Raw genomic sequence first — 19,034 nt, 5'->3', positions numbered from 1 at the left:
TCAAAATTTAATATTGCTTTATAATAATGTAAAATATCTAGATGGTTTCAAGGTGAAATACACAAAACAACTTGTATTTGGAGAACTTTAGCTTCTATCCCTGTCCCCTCCGCTGTTCTCCCTGTCTAGTCCTGTGGGTAACACTAGCCTTAATTTAGCCTTTCACTTTAAAAATGCAAGTAGCAGCATATACATACAATTTTCTCCACTTTGCTTTTTTCATCAAACACTGTATTCTGGCTATAACTTTATAATAATGTATGTTAATATTTCTCATTTTTATTTATAGCTGCATAGTAACCCATTATGTTTGTTTACTATAATTTACTCAACCAGTCCATTGTTGGTGAACACTTGAGCTATTTCTAGTTTAATTTATATTGTAAACAGTAGGTCTAGCTATTTTTTTTTTTCCCTGTGCAACCTCAATAGTCTACTGGCATCTGTATATCCACAATGACTCACCCAATCCGTGCTTCATACCACATGGACAATGATCTTTTCTGATCTGGTCATGTTACTCCATCTCCACTTAAAACACAAATGGTTTCCCATTGTTTTTAGGATAAAGACCAGACTTCTCAGTGTCACCTACAGGTCTGGTCCCCATTAATCTCAGCAACTTCATCTGGCCCCTCCACTTGCCCTTGTTTTCCAGCATCAGCCACGGTGACTTTGTGTCAGGCCATCCTTCCTTCCAATACAGGGCCTTTCCCTTACTTTTCCCGTAACGAGAGCACTATGTTCGTCCATTTTCTGTTGTTATGACAGAGTACCACAGACTGGATACTTTATAAATAAAAGACATTTATTTCCAAGGTGGCACTGAATCTGATGAGGAACTTCTTGCTGTATCCTCTCAGGGCCGAAGTCAGAAGGCAAGAGAGTGCAGGAGTGAGAGAGCAGAGAGCAGTGAAGGCTGAACTCACTTTTATAACAAAGCCACTCTCTGGATAGCTAACCCACTCCAAAGCTAACAACATTAATCCATTCATGAGGCAGGTCTCTCATGACCCAATCACCTCTTATCAGGCCCCACCTCCCAGTACTGTTGCAATGGGAATTAAGTTTCCAACACATGAACCTCGGAGGACACATTTAAACCATAGCAAACACTGACTCGTTAACTTCACCTAATTAATATCTTCTCATTTCATAGATAGCATCTCAGCTATCACTTTCTTAGGGAAGCCCATTCTGACCTTCCTCAGTAAGTCATTTAACCTTTTTAAATGCACTTTTAGTTCCATGCCCCACTGACATTTTTCATTATTGTAATTTTGCATTTATATCTGCAATTTAAAAAATTTGTCTCAGACTTCACCATTGAACTCTGTGCTCTACAGGCACAAAGAACATGTCTATCTCCACCCCCACACACCCTCTTCACACCCACCCCACCTACCTTAGTATTCCTCTTGCTCAGCATAGGGCATATGCTCGGTCAAAGCATATTCAATGACTAAATGAATGGCTTCTATGAGCCATGGTAGTGTGCTAGGTGCTTAAAGTACTTCAGTGGATTCACACAGACTTTCTAAGAAATTGGTATTGTTTATATTTTTGAAGGTTTAAAGTCTGTATTGCTGTCTCTTTTTAATTTCTGATCTTGACACTTTGTATTTTCTTTGTTTTTCTTGATCGGTCTAGCTAGGGGCTTATCAGTTTCGTTAATCTTTACAAAAAGCTACATTTGACATTACTGATAGTTTTCTATTTTATGTACATGTATATATGTTTTCATTGAATCTGTTTTTATCTATGCTATTTTACTCCTAATTTCTTTGGGTTTTATCTTACTTTCTGTTTTAGCTGCCTGAGAAGCTTAAGTAATTGATTGTCAGTTTTCCTTCTTTTCTGATAAATACATTTAAGGCTAAATATTTCTAAGTCCTGTTTCAGCTGTCCTGTGCACATTTTGATGTTTTATTATCATTATCATTCATTTCATTATATTTTCTAATGTCATTGTGATTTCTTTTTTGCTGTTAGTTATTATTGTTGTTTGACAGATGAAAAACTGACATGGAGAAAAGTTAGACAATTCATCCAAATCACAAAGATAGGACATCAAAAACTTGTGAAAAGGACTCTGCTATGTCATATTTCAAAGTCTGTGACCTCCTTTATGTGATACTCTCCCTCTAGCTATAGGAATTAAAGCAAATAAAGGAAAACACAGCCCAAGTGTTGATTGGTGGGAAGAATAAAAGAGTCAGGGTAAATCTCACATTGAATGAGTCTCCAGTATTGTGTTGTTAGTTAGAATGAAAGTGATTCTCTAGAGTGTAATTTAAGAAATATGTCATTTAAGGGTCAAGAAATAGTCTGTTTACTCAGCATTCCTCAGTCCTTTCTTTCCAAACTTGAAGCTAGCTATAGAAAAATTGCAGAGAGCCTGGAGGAAAGAAACAAAAGGAAAATTACGGAAAAGGCTTACAAGGTGTAAAGTATTGGAGAACAATTTAAAAGGATAATCTATATGCTATGTCATTCATGGGTGCAGCCATTCTCTATGCCCATAAAATAAATGGGTCTAATTCTTAACAGTGGCTGTTAGGTTAGTTAGAAGAGGGATATTTCTGAAAATCCCATAGTGAGCTTCATAGCCAGAGGAACATGTCTTATACTTCTTTCTATTTAATCATTTTTGACTCTGAAAGTGCCTCTTTTTTTATTTTGGTGTAATAGTGGAAAAAAATATCACACTGGAAGTCCAGTTGACTGAGATCAAGTCCCTTTTCCTAACTGTGTGAACTGGGTCCTTCCCATCACTACCCTTCAACAGTAAACAAAACAAAACACACCCTGTAAATGTATAAATCAGGAAATAAAAGTTTCTTCTTTGCTACACCTAGTTCTATTCCCCTTCTTAGAGGCTAAACTATTGTATGTGTGTGTGTGTGTGTGTGTGTGTGTGTGTGTGTGTGTGTGTGTATACTCACACATTGTAAGGCCGGCTGCCTCACCGGGAGTTAAATGGACACACTTACCTCTCCCCATGCTGGCCTCTCTATGCTGGCTCCCCACACCCACTCCTATCTGTTCTCTCTATGCAGGCTCCACACACCCACTTCTGCATTCCTCACTCGACCCCTTCAAAATTTAAAAAGCCCACCAGAGATTTGTCCAACGGCAGCTTAACATTGACCTCCCCAGCCGGTCAGCCCACCAGTAGTCCCGCCTGGCAACCAATGGCAGCTCGCCCCATCAGCACCTTGACTTTCCCTCACCAATAAAACTCTCTGCTCTTTGTTTCCCTAATAATCAATCAATCCTCCTCACCAATGAAACTGTCTGCTCTTTGTTTCCCTAAAGACCAATCAATTACCTCCACTCCCTATAAAACCCCACACCCTGAGAAGCCCAGTGCTACTTCTCTGGCCCCTTCCTGGACCACAGAACCTCGCCCGGGAGCTGAATAAATTGGATTCTCATTTTCTCACACTGGCCTCAGTTTCCTCATTTTAACTTGGCAATATACCTTACACACATACTATATATATTCTTTATGTACACATATATGTGGGGGATTGTCTCTAGGACCCCTCTGTGGATACCAAAATTCAGAGATGCTTAAGTTCCTTATATACAATGATGCTTATAACCTATATGCATCCTTCAATATACTTTAAATCATCTCTAGATTCCTTATAATACCTAAAACAATGTAAATGTCATGTAAATAGTTGTTATACTGTATTGTTAGGAAATAATGACAAGAAAAAAGTCTGCACATAGAACAGGTTCAACCATTTTTTATACACACACACACACACACACACACAGACACACACATATATATATATTTCTGAATATTTACAATCCGTGGTTTGTTGAATCCACAGATGTAGAACCGGTGGATATGGAAGGCTGACTGTATACATGTATCTTCCCCATATAAATGAAATAATATTTTATATACTGTTCTTCAAATGGCATTTTCCCTTTAGAGCTCTTTGCAAATATGTAAAAATCTATTTTAAAAACTGCTGCACAGTAGCTCATAGAATGAATCTGCCATAGTTCATTTACTCTTTCCCCTCTTGATGGTCCTATAGGAGGTCTTTGGTTTTTTTTCTATTATAAATAGTATGCAATGACCATACTCGTAAATGCTTCTATACTCATATGTGTATCTCTGAGCACAGATGTCTAGATCTAGAAGCTGAATAGATGGGTTTAAGGCGATACCTAATTTTAACATTTGATGACTCCTGCCAAATTACCCTCTGAAAAGAATTTAACAGTTTATACTCCTGCCACACGATTGCCTCTTTCCTCACATCATAATGTAAGTCTTCTTATTTTTTACTCATCAAAGGGAGAGATATATTTACTGTTTAAAACTGAGCACCTTTTTAACTGCTTTTTTTTTTTTTGGTTTAACTCTTTAAGATGTGTCTTTTTTCCTACTGGACTGTTGTTTTTATCTTTACTGGCTTTTATAAGCTCTTTATATAATCTGGATAATAAGCTTTTGTCATCAATATATGTTGCAGATATTTCCTCTCAGTATGTCAGACTTTGTATTTATGTCTATTTATTATGTCTGTGACCATACAAATTATTACATTTCTTATAAGGTTAAGCCAAGCTTCTTTCTTTATGAGCTATTGGGAGTTGTCTTATTTTAGAAAGGATCTCTCATCCCAAACCTTAAAACTATTCTCCTAATAATTTTAGATTTGTTCAATTGAGAGAGTGCTTAACTTGGGAGATAATAAAGGTTCATAGAGGAGGAAATATTTGAAATTGTCCTGGAAGACCAATATTTTTCAACAGGCAGAGATGGAGAAAGCACAATCTAAATGAAGAGAACGGCATGAGCAGAAAGAACTGGTAGAAATATACTGAGCTTATTCTTGAAAATAGCTAGCAGTTTACTCCTCCTTTCTTTTGTATACTAACGGCAGCACATTGAACAAACTGTTCAGTCATCTTGCTTTTATCACTTAACGTATCTTTGAAATATTTCCGTAATCATCATAAGGAGTAACCCCATTGCTTTTGAGCAATGCATAGAATTTCATTTTGTGTGAATATCATAATTTATCACTCTTCTATTTTTATCACTACTCTATCTATGATGACTTCCAGTCTTTTGATAATATAAACAGTGCTCTATTAAATTAAGTTCTGTATATGTCATTTTCCACAGGTTAGAGACTATCTGTAGTATAAATTGCTAGTAAATTACTGAGTCCAGGATATGCATGTTTGTAATTTTGGAAGATCTTAAAAACTTGCCTCCAATAGGTATTGTACCAATATGTACTTCTGCCAGTAATAGATGGATAGGCTGCCGATTCCTCAAAATATAAGTATTTTGAAACTTTTAAATTTTAACCCACTTAGCATAATTTAAAAATTATGTCTCTGTGTGATTTTAGTTCCATTTCCCTTATTATATGTAAGGCTGAACATCTTGGCATATGTTTAAGGGCCATCTGCATTTCCTTTTCTGTGCACTGTCAGCTTATATGCTTTGCCCATTTTTTCTAGTAGATGGTTAGTGTTTTTCTTATTGATTTGTATGTATTCTGTATTAGTCCTTTCTCACACTGCTACAAAGAAATGTTTGAGACTGTGCCCTTTATGAAGAAGTTTAATTGGCTCACGGTTCCACAGGCTGTACATGAAGCTTGGCTAGGGAGGCCTCAGAAAACTTACAATCATGGCAGAAGGCGAAGGGGAAGCAGGCATATCTACACATGGCCAGAGCAGGAGGAAGAGAGATAAAGAAGAAGTGCTACACACTTTTAAGCAACCAAATTTCACGAGATCTCACTGTCATGGAAATAGCAAGGAGGAAATCTTCCCCCATGGTTCAGTCACTTCCTGCCAGACCCCTCCTCCAACATTAGGGATTACAGTTCGACATGAGATTGCCAGTGGAACACAAATCCAAACCATATCATATTCTTTATACATTTGGGAAATTAACTTTTTTCTGTAATATGATTTACAAATTTTTTCTCAGATTTACATTTGTTTTCTGACTTTTCATATCGTGTATTTTGCCATGGGAACTTTTTCTTTGTCATTAAATTTACCTATTATTTCATTCATATGGCTTCTGTAAGTATTCATAAGTATTATACTTAGAAAGACCTTTACCATTCTGAGATTATATAAGAAAAATTCTCTCAGGGTCCTTTTTCTAGTAATTTTAAGACTTTCAATATTTTCGATTTTTTGACATGTAGTCTATAAGATAACAATCCACATTTTTTCCCCAGCTCTACGACAATTTGCTGCTAGAAGATTTTACAAAATTTTGTAATTACTTAGTAACTTATATTTCTTCCCCATTGATTTTGAAATCTGTAAGAGCAGAAACTTTTATTTCATGTTTTTATTCTCTCACATGCCTGCTCTTTAATGCACTTCAACCCCAGCCCCAAGTCTTGCCTAAGTACTTGGAAATTAGATAGTTCTACTTCTGCATTTCTTAACTGCTGGGGAGGAAAGATTCCACCTGATTTAAGGCAAGTCCTACCCAGGATGTGGCTGCAAATGAGACTGGGAAGTTCTCAACCCGTGTCTTTTCATTAAACTCTGGCTTTTACCAAGTACAAGTATCAAATGAGTCATACTGACACATGTAGGGGATGGCATCCTGAGGGGAAAAGAATTGTAGTGGAAATAGCCAAGGCTGCTTGGAGACAAGCTTCTCAGCTGGCACTGCAGAACAGCAGCCACTGCCACAGCAAACAGCAAAACAATAACAAGCCGGCTTGCAGAAGGTGGGAGGCTGCCAACATAAATGCAGGCTCCCTTCCCAGGCTACCAGCAGTCCCTGAGGATGAAGTATTCTAAATGGGCAGCAGTTGTGGCGACCTCCCAGTTTACAGGAATTGAAGATATCACTCACTAGCAGAAGTGCTCTGGGGCGGCAGTGAGGAGTGCTGTCTTTGGACTCTGAGGGAAACATCTGGATGGCACCAGACACAGGGAGACGTGTCTTGTGTGTCCTGATAAGCACTAACAGCAATAATTGGGTACCAGCAATCTGCCCACATCATTCTAGGCCCTAGGAGGGCACAAAGTTGGTTCTTGGCCCAGGTTATCAGGAAAGTGACATAGGCACATACAAGTAAAGTATCCAACAGCAGAAAGTGTTGTTCTGAACAGTCCAGGTTGCACAAAGGAGTGTGGAAAAAGAAGTAGTTGCATCCAGCTGGGAGCACCAGGAAAGCTCAGAAGGAGAACGCCTCCAGCAGCCAGTAAGGTATACTCTGTCTGTCACAGGTGCCTTGGAGAGTGGAGGATCTGAAGGCCACTATTTGAGGTTGATAGGAAGAAAGCAGACAGTGAGGGTGGGGGAGTGGGGGTGACAGAATGATGCCCTCACCCTCTGCAATGTTCACATTCTGATCCCTGGAATGTATGAATATGTTACTCTAGCTGACAAAAGGGACTTTGCAGGTGTGATTACGGATTTTGAGCTGGGGAGATGTTCTGGATTATGTCATTAGGCCCAATATAATCACAGGGTCCTTATAATAGGGAGACAGGAGTGTCAGAGTCAGAGATGAGATTTGATGATGGAAGCAAAAGTGAGAGAGAGATGTGAAGATGGAAGGAGAGGACCATGGGCCAAGGAATGTGGGTGGCCTCTAGAAGCTGGAAAAGGCAAGGAAATGGATCCTCCCCTAGGGACTCCAGCAGGAACAAAACCCTGCTGACACCTTGAATGTAGGACTTCCGACCTCCAGAACTATAACAAATTTATGTTGTTTTAAACCACTAAGATTGTGATAATTTGTTACAACAGCCATGGGAAACTAGCACAGGTGGGTCAGACACTTCATGAGATGTAATTTCTTTGTGTAATTCCTTCTGGGAAGCTCCATGAAGCCTGGCATTTAGTACAGCTCAGCTGTGCCCCAATCTTGCTCCATGTTACGGGCTAGAATACGGTAGAATCGGGCAGGAACAGACCAAAAGACGAGGGCTGCTGTGAAGCCCCTGCCTTGGCACTTCTCATCTTTGTGATTCAAATTTGCAGCGTGGTCAGCCTATGCAGCATTCACCCTCTAAATCAGTAGGAGCTGGGCAAGAGCATCTGAAACCACAGGTTTTAAAATAGTAATACAGTCGAAGTAGTGCTTTAGGAAACTGTGGGCAGTTTCTCTCAAATTCCATGGTCAGCATGTATCTGATTTCCCCTCATATGGCGTTTCTATTTGCCATTTCTGAATGGAGCTTGGTTCTTTAGAATTCTATAGTTGCTTATAGATTAGTTACTGCAGAGATGAAGTCTTTCTATGTGTGTGTGAACTTTTAAAAGTAAAGCCATATATAGATACCAAATGAAAAACAAAGTTTTCAAATTGTGATATCTGGGCACAAAGGGATAGCCATTTATTTGGCCGTTCAGACATTCATTCAATCAACACATCTTTAGCAAGCATCTGCCATGTAGCAGATACTGCTGGAGTCACTGGAGATGCGATGATAAGAAAAACAGACTTGGTTCCTACCCTCATAGGCCTTACTCTCCAGAGAGGAAGAAGTGCAGATATGGGAAACTAGAAAAAGTGGAGAAAGGGTATTTTAAACATCTTTTGTCCAAGCTTTATTGAGGTATAATTGACAAATAAAATTTTACATATTCAAGGTATACAATGTAATGATTTGATATACATATACATGTGAAATGATTACCACAATCAAATTAATATCTCCAACACCACACATGGCTACCATCTGTATTTGTGTATGGTGATAACTTAACATCCTTTAGAGGAGAATAAAGGAAAATTCATTGGCCAACATGCAGCTCAAAAGATTGTGAAGTGGCACAGATTCCATGTGGAATGAGATGGCTTCTCTCTTTCTGTTGTCGTTTTGTTTTGTTTGAGGCAGAGTCTTGCTCTGTTGCTCAGGCTGGAGTGCAGTGGCTCAATCTTGGCTCACTGCAACCTCCTCCTCCTTGCTCAAGCAATTCTCTTGCCTCAGTCTCCAGAGTAGCTGGAACTATAGGCATGCGCCACCACGCTCGGCTAATTTTTGTATTTTTAAAAAGAGATGGGGTTTCACAATGTTGGCAAGGCTGGTCTTGAACTCCTGACATCAGTCAGGAGTTCTGGGATTGCTGGGATTGCAGGCACAAGCCACCAGGCTCAGCCTGACATGGTTTCTTGAATACTCCAGAGCCACGGTTTCTCCATCCACACTAGGGAGTGAGAATCTGGCCACTCTAGTGGCTGTGGCATCAGAAAGATTCCACTTGTAGTACAGAGTGTGAGGAATCTACCCAGACAGAAGCAGCATGAGATGATACCCAGACTTGTCACAGCCCCCGTGTGCCCGGGATTAGTTCAGCCTTTCCCGCGTGCAGTAAGCCTCAGAAACATTGGATCTGCGCTCTCATGCTTGTGCACTCCAGAACACAAAACAGCACAGGAAGGTTATAATGACTCTCACTCACAGAGAGAATCACAACCTGGAGAAAATATCACAAAACTGTTGTTTCTTAACCTTTTAAACCAGATGCTTTCCTGTGGTAAATATAAAAATCTACTGCCTTTTAAGTATTTGAAACTTCAAAATATGTTAATTATCATGACTAAAAGCAAACCAAAACGAAACAAAGGGTAATTGTAAAAGATGGTTTTGGATTTGATCTGGAAAGGTATTTTACTTTTATAGTGACAGCAGCATTAAGTAGTGGTATGCAGGGTGGGAGTGTGGAAGAGGGGCTACTGAGGTCCTTGGAACATGAGGGCCCCTGTGCTTGTCTTCCACCCATGCAGGGTGTCCTCTGAGAGCTTGACACTGTCACTGGTGGAATTACCCCAGTAAGTGATTCTTGACAGCAAGGAAGTTACACTAATATTTGTGTACCTGACTTCTTTCTATACCAAAAAAGAATTATTAAATATTCAACCAATATATTTGATGGGAAAATGTCACACTACCTAAATATAAAGAATCTCCAAAAAATGTCACTGGTATAGTGTTACAGTATGTATAGTATGATGCAGAGTTAATCAAGTGAGCTTATAGTCAGGTTACCCAACTTTAAACCCAGTCCTGTTTATTAGCTATTGGACAAGGACAAGCTACTTTACTGCATTGTGTCTCAATTTTCTCATTTGAAAAATGTGGATATCTAGCATCTCTATGTCATAGAGCAGTGAGTCATTCATTTACTCATTCAGTATTTATTATGTACCCAGTGGGTATCAGACACAATGCTAGTTGTGGGAGATATAGCATATTTAAATGTCTACTGTTTTAAAAATCTTTTGGGAGATATGTGCAGGGTCTGCAGTTCCAGAGTTGATCTTATTTTCAAACTAGTTTTATTTGCTTTGACATGTTTTTGATGCCATATTTTTTTGTTTGCTAATGCCTTAACATAAAATATAATAGACTGTAAAAACTGTCACACTATTATCCACCCACAGTTGTATTATTTTGTCCTTCAGAGTTCTCAGGAACTACAAAATATATAGACAAATAAATTAACAGATAATAGAAAAGATATACTGGCAAAGCAACATGTATGCAGACTTACAGACAAGTTAACAGAAATAATCCTTGGCAAAATATTCTCTAGAGTACCTTACTTACAAACAACATTTACAAATTAAATAGAGCCCCTCAGAAAAGGGTTGTAAAATGTACCAATATGGCTTTGGCCACTGCATTTTCCTGACAATGAGTCCAAATTCATAACACATAATAGCAGCTTGTCATCCAAAGGTTGCAGTGATATGATTATAGGTGGCTTTCTGTTCCAAGATATCAAAATACCAGACCTAACATCTGAGTAAGAAATATTTATTTCTGTTTCTCTTGAACTCCCACTCAAAAGAGAAAAATCACTCACAGAAGCCATGTTCCAGCTCAGGAATGCCTGTAGAACAAGCCAGGGGCTTTGAGTATGGATGTGCCCCAACATTGCTGGTTACCTGGCCTTATCTGCAGGGGGTACGTCTACCTTGAAATCTGCCAACACAGCACTCCTGGTGGAGGTTTTGGGGTCATTAGATTGAAAGATTTTTCATAGTGTGGAAGGACAAATACACTATTAAAAGAGAACAGAAATGGAAAATCAGGAAACTAACCATATGCCAAAGATGACAAAGAGCCCACCAAGGCACGGTGAAGTCCAACCTACAATGCAAGCCACTTTTCCAGGAAATCACTGTCAGCCATGACCCGAAGTCATTAGATAAGTTCCACTGATCTGGGTGAAAATGGAGTTTTTATAAAGAATATGAGGCTTTAAATTTTCGCATGTATTGTTTCCAATTCAAGTCAAACTTTATCTCATTAGAGTTCCTTTAAATAGAAAAAAAAAACTTTTAAAGAGAATCTAAATTTTGGCTTATATTTAGATACCATGGAATATAGATTGCAACTTTGAATTATATATTTTTGGCAACTTATTAAGGTGGCCCTTTTAAACTTTTTATAAATGGATACAATGGATACAGTGTACCAGAGACCAGGTCCAGCTTATTTTTTTCTTCTTATTTGTGTTATGTATACTTGAGACCAGAGTCTGTTTTTAACCCTTCACTATACATATATGCTTATTTCATTAAAACAATGAAACAATCTGCACAACCTAGGTTATCACAAACTATTTTCTAGCTTTACCAAATAACTTTTATTTTCATGAATGAACCATATTCTCTCTTTTCTCCAGAACTTTGCAGAATCTCTTCCTTCTGATTTGGACATGCCATCCCTCTTAGCTTGCTAACTTCTCATCTATCAAGTTTTAGCTTAAAGATAGGCTTCTCTAGGGAGCTTTCTTTGACTCTTCAAGACTGAACTACGTGTCCCTCCCGTATCCTCCCATGTTACCCTGTGCTTCTTCCTATCACAGCCCTTACTGTAGTATTTATACATCTAGCTATGTCTTCTTAGACAGATAGTTCTCAAATGTTTTGATCTCAGAACTTTTTGAACTTTAAAAAATTATTGGGTACTGGGTGCAGTTGCTCATGCCTGTAATCCCAACATTTTGGGAGGCCAAAGTGGGTGGATCTCTTGAGCCCAGGAGTTCGAGACCAGCCTGGGCAACATGGCAAAACCCTATCTCTACAAAAGATACAAATTAGTCAGGCCTGGTGGCTTATGCCTATAGTCCCAGCTACTCGGGAGGCTGAGATGGGAGGACTGCTTGAGCCCAGTGTTGCTGAGGCTGCAGCAAGCCATGATCGTGCCATTGCACTCCAGCCTGGGTGACAGAGTGAGACCTTGTCTCAAAAAAAAAAATATTGAGAACGTTGAAGTTTTTTTCATTATGTGGATTACATCTATTGATATTTACTGTACTAGAAATTTAAATTGAGAAATTCTTAAAATTGTTTATGTACTTAAAAATAACAATAAACCTATTTATTACATGTTAGAATGTAGAACATGTTTGTAGGAAATTAACTACTCTTCAAAATAAAAATTCCAGATAGAAAAATGACCTTGTTTTATATATTTACAGTAGACCTCCATATCTGCCTCTGTGTTCAATATGTTGCAATGAATTGTTTCGGGTTGAAGTATATGAGGAAAATTCAGTGATTTATACACACACATACACACAGTTGGATAAGGATATTTTAGTAACCTTTTAAAGTAATTATAGATATTCCTCTTTGATACTATGCTAAAACTTGACAGGTGTAGATTTTTAAAGTTTAGCTTCAATGTGTAATCTGAAAGCAAATTAATGAACTCTCTGTACTCTGTTACATTGAAGTCCATCTATCCTATATTTTACGTTGAATGAATCTTTTATCCATGCATGATTTTGTAATGTCATGCTTTTTGGTCATTTGAAAAAGATGGGTCAACTGAGTTATGCACATCATTCTAATTTCATAATTTTATTATATAATATAAAGAAATTAGTTTGTATCACTATGATTTTTATTAGAAAAGTCTTTAATTATTGGGGAGCTGTAAGTTCAAGTTTTCAAAACCTCTAAATTTCACTTAAAAGATCAAATTTTATTATTGGCAACAAATACTGTCAGTTGTTTTCTGTAATGTGGCAGTCTCTCTTTGTTCATTTATGAGAAAATATCTGCCAAATACTCAAGTTTGAATAACCACAGTTTGTCCATCATTCTCTCAAGTGAAAATTACATTCTGTGAGAAAAGTGGTTAGTTCAGCTTGCAACTCAATCAAACAAATGTGTTTTTCCAAACAGCCATCGTACTACACTATGCAGCAAAGTGCTTCATACGTACGTCCCATTTTATTTTATTTTTTTTTTTGAGATGGAGTCTTGCTCTGTCACCCAGGCTGGAGTGCAGTGATGCATTCTCAGCTCACTGCAATCTCTGCCTTTCTAGTTCAAGTGATTCTCCTGCCTCAGCCTCCCGAGTAGCTGGGATTACAGGCATGCGCCACCATACCTAGCTAATTTTTGTATTTTTGGTAGAGATGGGATTTCACCATGTTGGCCAGACTGGTCTCAAACTCCTGACCTCAAGTGATCCACCCGCCTCAGCCTCCCAAAGTGCTGGGATTATAGGCATGAGCCACCATGCCCGGCCATGTCCCATTTTATTACACAGAATATTTTAAAAATATATACTTTAGGTTGAATGTAATAAAATTAATCATTTTTTCTGCTTTGTTCTGGACATTTTGTGTGTGTGTGTGGCGGGGGGTGAACAATACAACAGCTGCCAACATGTTTGGTGTTGTCTGCCTGATTCAAACGAAGGATACCCACCACTACTTTTGCACCATGAATAAAATGCCGTCTTAATGTTATTAGGAAAACAGCATGTATCTCCAAGATCCCTGGAAGCATCTCATGAACCCCCGGGGTGTTCTGACCATGCTTTGAAGCCTTCAACTTAGAACATACGTTTCTTAAGAGCAGGATCTGCTCTTGGTGTCCCCAAGGCCTGACTAGCACAGTACCTGGTACATAGGAATACTCACTAAGAGTTGCTGAATGAATGAATAACTCAATTTTCCCTTTAGCAAGCACCTGTTACTGGTCCTTTTATATATTTTGTAACTTTAATATTTTCAAAACACTATTTCTAAAATATCCTAAACATTTCTCTCTCTGTAGAGAGTGGTTTTTTTTAACTTTTCTATTATTAAATTTTATTGTTTTTATTTCAATAATTTTGGGGGTGCAGGTGGTTTTTGGTTACATGGATGAGTTGTTCAGTGGTGAATTCTGAGATTTTAGTGCTCCTGTCACCCAAGCAGTTTACACTGTACCCAATATGTAGTCTTTTTTTTTTTTTGCTTGCGGAGAGTGTTCTAAACCCAGCTTAACTTTCTTTGATCACTTAGAGTCACCATTGTGAATATTGGCTGAAATACAGTGATGGAATATTGGGATGCTGCCCCTGTAATAAACTGTTCTGTATCTACTTCATACAGGAGATTTTAGTTGTTGTTTTCTGGTTTCTTTTTTGTTTGCCTCCTTCATTGTTGATGGGCAGTCAGCCATCACTTACTGATAATGTTAACATTATGACCTTGAAGAAATACCCCTAATTATTCCTCCTTTTTCTGTAGTTTACAATCTGTAAGTCTAGAATAGTAAGTCAAACAGATTCTAAACAGATTCTGAATTGCCCCTTGAGTAAAATACATGAGCCTGCATGAATTTTCCAAGATTTCTTTGGTTAACTAGAGAACTCTTTTTATTTTGTTTCTGGTCCTGAGCCATTTCTTGTCTCCCTACAATTTTAGGGTAGCTGATTTCTGTATACATGAAGTTTCACTCTGTGTGTGATTGAAAAAAAAAAACCCCAAAATACATCAATTAATAATTTTAGTTAAATGAAACTGTATGTCTGTTGTTACAGAGATGAACGTAGACCTTACTTTGAAAAATATTCAAATTGTCATAATTAAATTCAACTTATTGGAAGAGGGAAGGAGGAGCTACCATGGGAGCATCAGAGGATTCTGCTTAAACAGAATTTGAATGTTCACTGCTTCATCTTCAAAAATTTAATCCAGAAACCTGTGAACTCAGCTTATACTGTGCTAATTTACACATTACAATGTAGCTACAGATTAATGATGCTTTAAACTCATTTTAAAATACCACTTTAAAAATTAACACCAACATTTGTTTATGAAACTATTTTCAAAGAGAAAGTTGTTTTTATTTCAGATAAGTCCCTCAAAATTGTGCCAATGGAATAATGACTGTGACTTCCAAATGAATGGACAGCAAACAGCAACAAACATTTTTGTTTAGATAAAGTTGTTTACATTTTCATGATTAGCAATTCCATCACTTCTCACGGCTACCTGACTTAGTCCAGAAATGCAGAAAGAAACTTCCCTGGGAGGCCGAGGTGAGTGGGTTACGAGGTCAGGGATTCGAGACCAGCCTGGCCAACATAGTGAAACCTCATCTCTACTAAAAATACAAAAAATTAACTGGGTGTGATGGCAGGCACCTGTAGTCCCAACTACTTGGGAGGCTGAGGCAGGATAATCGCTTGAACCCGGGAGGCGGAGGTTGCAGTGAGCCAAGATTGCACCACTGCACTGCAGCCTGGGCAATGGAGCAAGACTTCATCTCAAAAAAAAAAAAAAGGAAACTTCTGTCACAGATCTCTCTTTGCAGGGAGAACCTTAGTAAACTATGCAAGAAGAGAGAATTATCCAGGTTTCAGGTTTGAATGAAGATAAAACATCTTGAGTTGTGGCTGGAATTAGACAGTCTAACAAAAAATGAGAAGGGCACTGAGTTCTAGCCTTCGCTTTGCTTTTTTTTTTTGAGACGGAGTCTCACTCTGTCACCCAGACTGGAGAGCAGCAGCAAGACCTTGACTCACTGCAACCTCTGTCTCCAGGGTTCAAGCAATTCTCCTGTCTCAGCCTCTCGAGTAGCTGAGATTACAGGTGCATGCTACTACACCTGGCTAATTTTTGTATTTTTAGTAGAGACGAGGTTTCACCATATTGGTCAAGCCTCGAACTCCTGACCTCAGGTGATCTGCCCACCTTGGCCTCCCAAACTGCTGGGATTACAGGCATAAGCCACCGCGTCCAACCCAGTCTTTGCTTTTCTACTCACATTAAAGGAATCTGAGACATTTCCTAGTGGAGGGATTCCTGTTGCTGGTTAAGCATCATAGGTTTCCACATTTTCCTCAAGCCTTGAAGTCTCTTGGAGGAGGAGTGAGTTGGGAAAGCCCTGATCCTCGCCTTGAGGTCTGCAATGAGCCTGGGCATACAGAGGGGTGAGGTGCCAGTAGACTGGGACGTGCAGCATTTGCCAACTCAGGGGCCCATTGGGTATACTGGTGAATTCCGTTCTTTTCCAGACATTTGCAAATGCAGGAACATGGAATTAAAAAATAAAAATCTTGCCACCCTATTTCCAAAGCTTTGGAGATATGGCATATCTGTTATTTTTAGGCAGCTAAGTATAGCCAATTAGTCTGACAGGGGATTCATCCAGTTTCTCCTCACCTAGCGTGGCTACACCTGGGAGAATAACATCATCCAAAGGCAATCAGTGAGCTTTGGGTAAGGAATTCACTAAGGGCTCAAGGTGCTCTTTGAGGGCTGTACAAGGAACTTAAAATAAGCTGAAAAGTGGGTTCACAAAGGTTTTCATGCCTACTTTCAAGTCACAACTAGAGGTTGTGCAAGGTCACCAAACTGTTCAATTCCATTTTGAGGAAGGATTTATCTGTTGTATCAGAGGAGTCTCCTAAATATGGGATTAAAATTTAATGTGGCCTCCCATTCCTAAGGAATACTGTTCCCATTGGTAACCCAAAGTATAGTGGGCCTGAATCTGAACTTCTGTCTTTTGAGAAAATCACATGCTACTCTAAAACTGTTGACCTCCCTGCCAGTCATGTTCTCTGCTTCCATGATGTTCCCCATGCATAGGAAACTGCAGTCATTCACCAGAGAACAAACAGTCAGGAGTGGAAATGGATGGCAAGCCCAGGCGTGGTGGCTCACATCTGTAATCCCAGTACTTTGGGATGCCGAGGCAAATGGATCACCTAAGGTTAGGAGTTTGAGACCAGCCTGGCCAACATGGTGAAATCCCATCTCTACTAAAAATACAAAAATTAACTGAACATAGTTGTAGGCATTACTCAGAAGGCAGAGACAGGAGAATTGCTTGAACCCAGGAGGCGGAGGTTGCAGTGAGCTGAGATCACACCATTGCACTCCAGCCTGAGCTACTAGAGCAAAACTCCATCTCAAAAAAAAAAAAGAAAAAGAAAGAAAGAAAAGAAAAGAAAAGAAAAAGATGGCAAATACCATGGGAAGAACCAGATTGTGTCAAACCTGGGAGGATTCTTGCTAGACATATCTTGAACTGAAAAACAGTCAGGGTTCCAAGTGGTGGGTGACCAGTAATTGTTTCTTTGAAATGCTCAAACTTTGACTATAATATTAATATATTTATCATAGCACTTATTAGTTGAGAATTAGTCTTCTAGTTTGGCTCAACAAAAATATTTGGTTACAACGAGAAAGTAATAAAGAGATAGAGTTTTTCCTAGATCAAGGTAAGGTTTTAAGGTCCCATCCTGCCTGGGCCTCTGTGAACTAGAAGCATACATAAGAAGAGGCCTCAGCCAGACCTCCTGGTATATAAATTTGAGGTGTCCTGTGCTCTGAAACCCAGATCAAGAAAGGCAAGAGCTTCTACAGGTTCAGCGCCAAAAACTAAAGTTTTAATAGTAACTGCACCTTAATTTTTCTTGAACTGTTACTTTGCATTGCATTTATGTTAAGTTTATGAAAATTCTCTCATTTTAATATTCAAATATCTGTATGAGGTCATTGCCACTCATGCACCGAATAATATTGTGTGGGGGCCATTTTGTAATTGTTGCTGGGTGTGACAGTGAACAAGGCTAACAAGGTCCCTGCCATAATAGTGCTTACTTTTATTGGAGGAGGGCAGACAATGAGCTCATGGATTCTTCCACCCAATAGATGCTACTAAGTACCTAATAAGTGTCAGGCATTGTGCTAACCACTGGGAATACAGCAGTGACACAAGCAAACAAACAAACATACCTGCCTCCGCAGAACTACATTTTAGTGGGGGAGAAGATGAACGAAAAATAAAGAATCCACTAAATTATAAAGTATGTTATAAAATAAGGGCTAGGAGGAAAGTAAAAAAAGGGAAGAAAATGGAGAAATATGGGGCATGCATTCTAGATAAGGTGGTGAGCTAAGGGAAGTAATATGGGGCATGCATTCTAGATAAGGTGGTGAGCTAAGGGAAGTCTCACTGAGTCAGTGCAAAATAAACATAAACAAATGAACAAGATGATTTCAAAGAGTAGCAAGTTTTGTGAAATAATAGATCCGAATAACAGCCAGGGAACTTGAGACTGTTGAACCAAGGAAGGCCTCACTGAAAGGTGACGTTTGAATAAGACCTGCATGGTGAGAAGACCCACCAGTCATGGGGAGAACTGGAGGAGAGCCTTGGCACATGAAGCTCTGTGGTGAGATTGAGCCCAATGTGTGTGAGAAACAGAACAAAAGGCAGCATAGCCCTGTGTAGATGAACACAGCAGGGGAACATGAGATGGAGTTGAAGAGGAAGACTAGGATGAAATCATGTGGTGCATGTTCTCATTGGCCCATCTTCCAGATGAAGAAACTGAGGGTCAGAGATGTGCCATCAAGAACACACCGCATTGGGATTCCACTGGTTCTAGCACTCATGCTTATAAGCTATGTCAACACATGTTCACATGTCTATACATGCTCACTGTCCACACAGGTTCGCCCCATCCTGACAGCAAACAGCTCCTAAGTGGTTATAAACTATAGAATAGATATGTGAACAAACATTACATGCCAATCTGTTGCTCCATGGGGTATCTAGAGCATAAATACATCTAGGTTAGTGATTTCCCTGCAGACTTAACTGGGATAGACCAGGGAGAAGCCTGGGTGGCTTGTCCTTCACCTCCACCAGGGTCCTTCAATGTTAGTCTGTCCTCCCCAGCACCCAAAACACCAACCAGGAGAAAAGCTCATTGCAAATATTGTTGTCTCTAATCCTAGGCCA

The sequence above is a fragment of the Aotus nancymaae genome, unplaced genomic scaffold (genome assembly GCF_030222135.1).
Source record: "Aotus nancymaae isolate 86718 unplaced genomic scaffold, 86718_ANA_hifiasm-v0.15.2.pri h1tg000014l, whole genome shotgun sequence".
NCBI classification, from domain to species: domain Eukaryota; kingdom Metazoa; phylum Chordata; class Mammalia; order Primates; family Aotidae; genus Aotus; species Aotus nancymaae.
The sequence above is the reverse complement of the archived record's forward strand: the minus strand, read 5'-3'. Positions refer to the sequence as shown.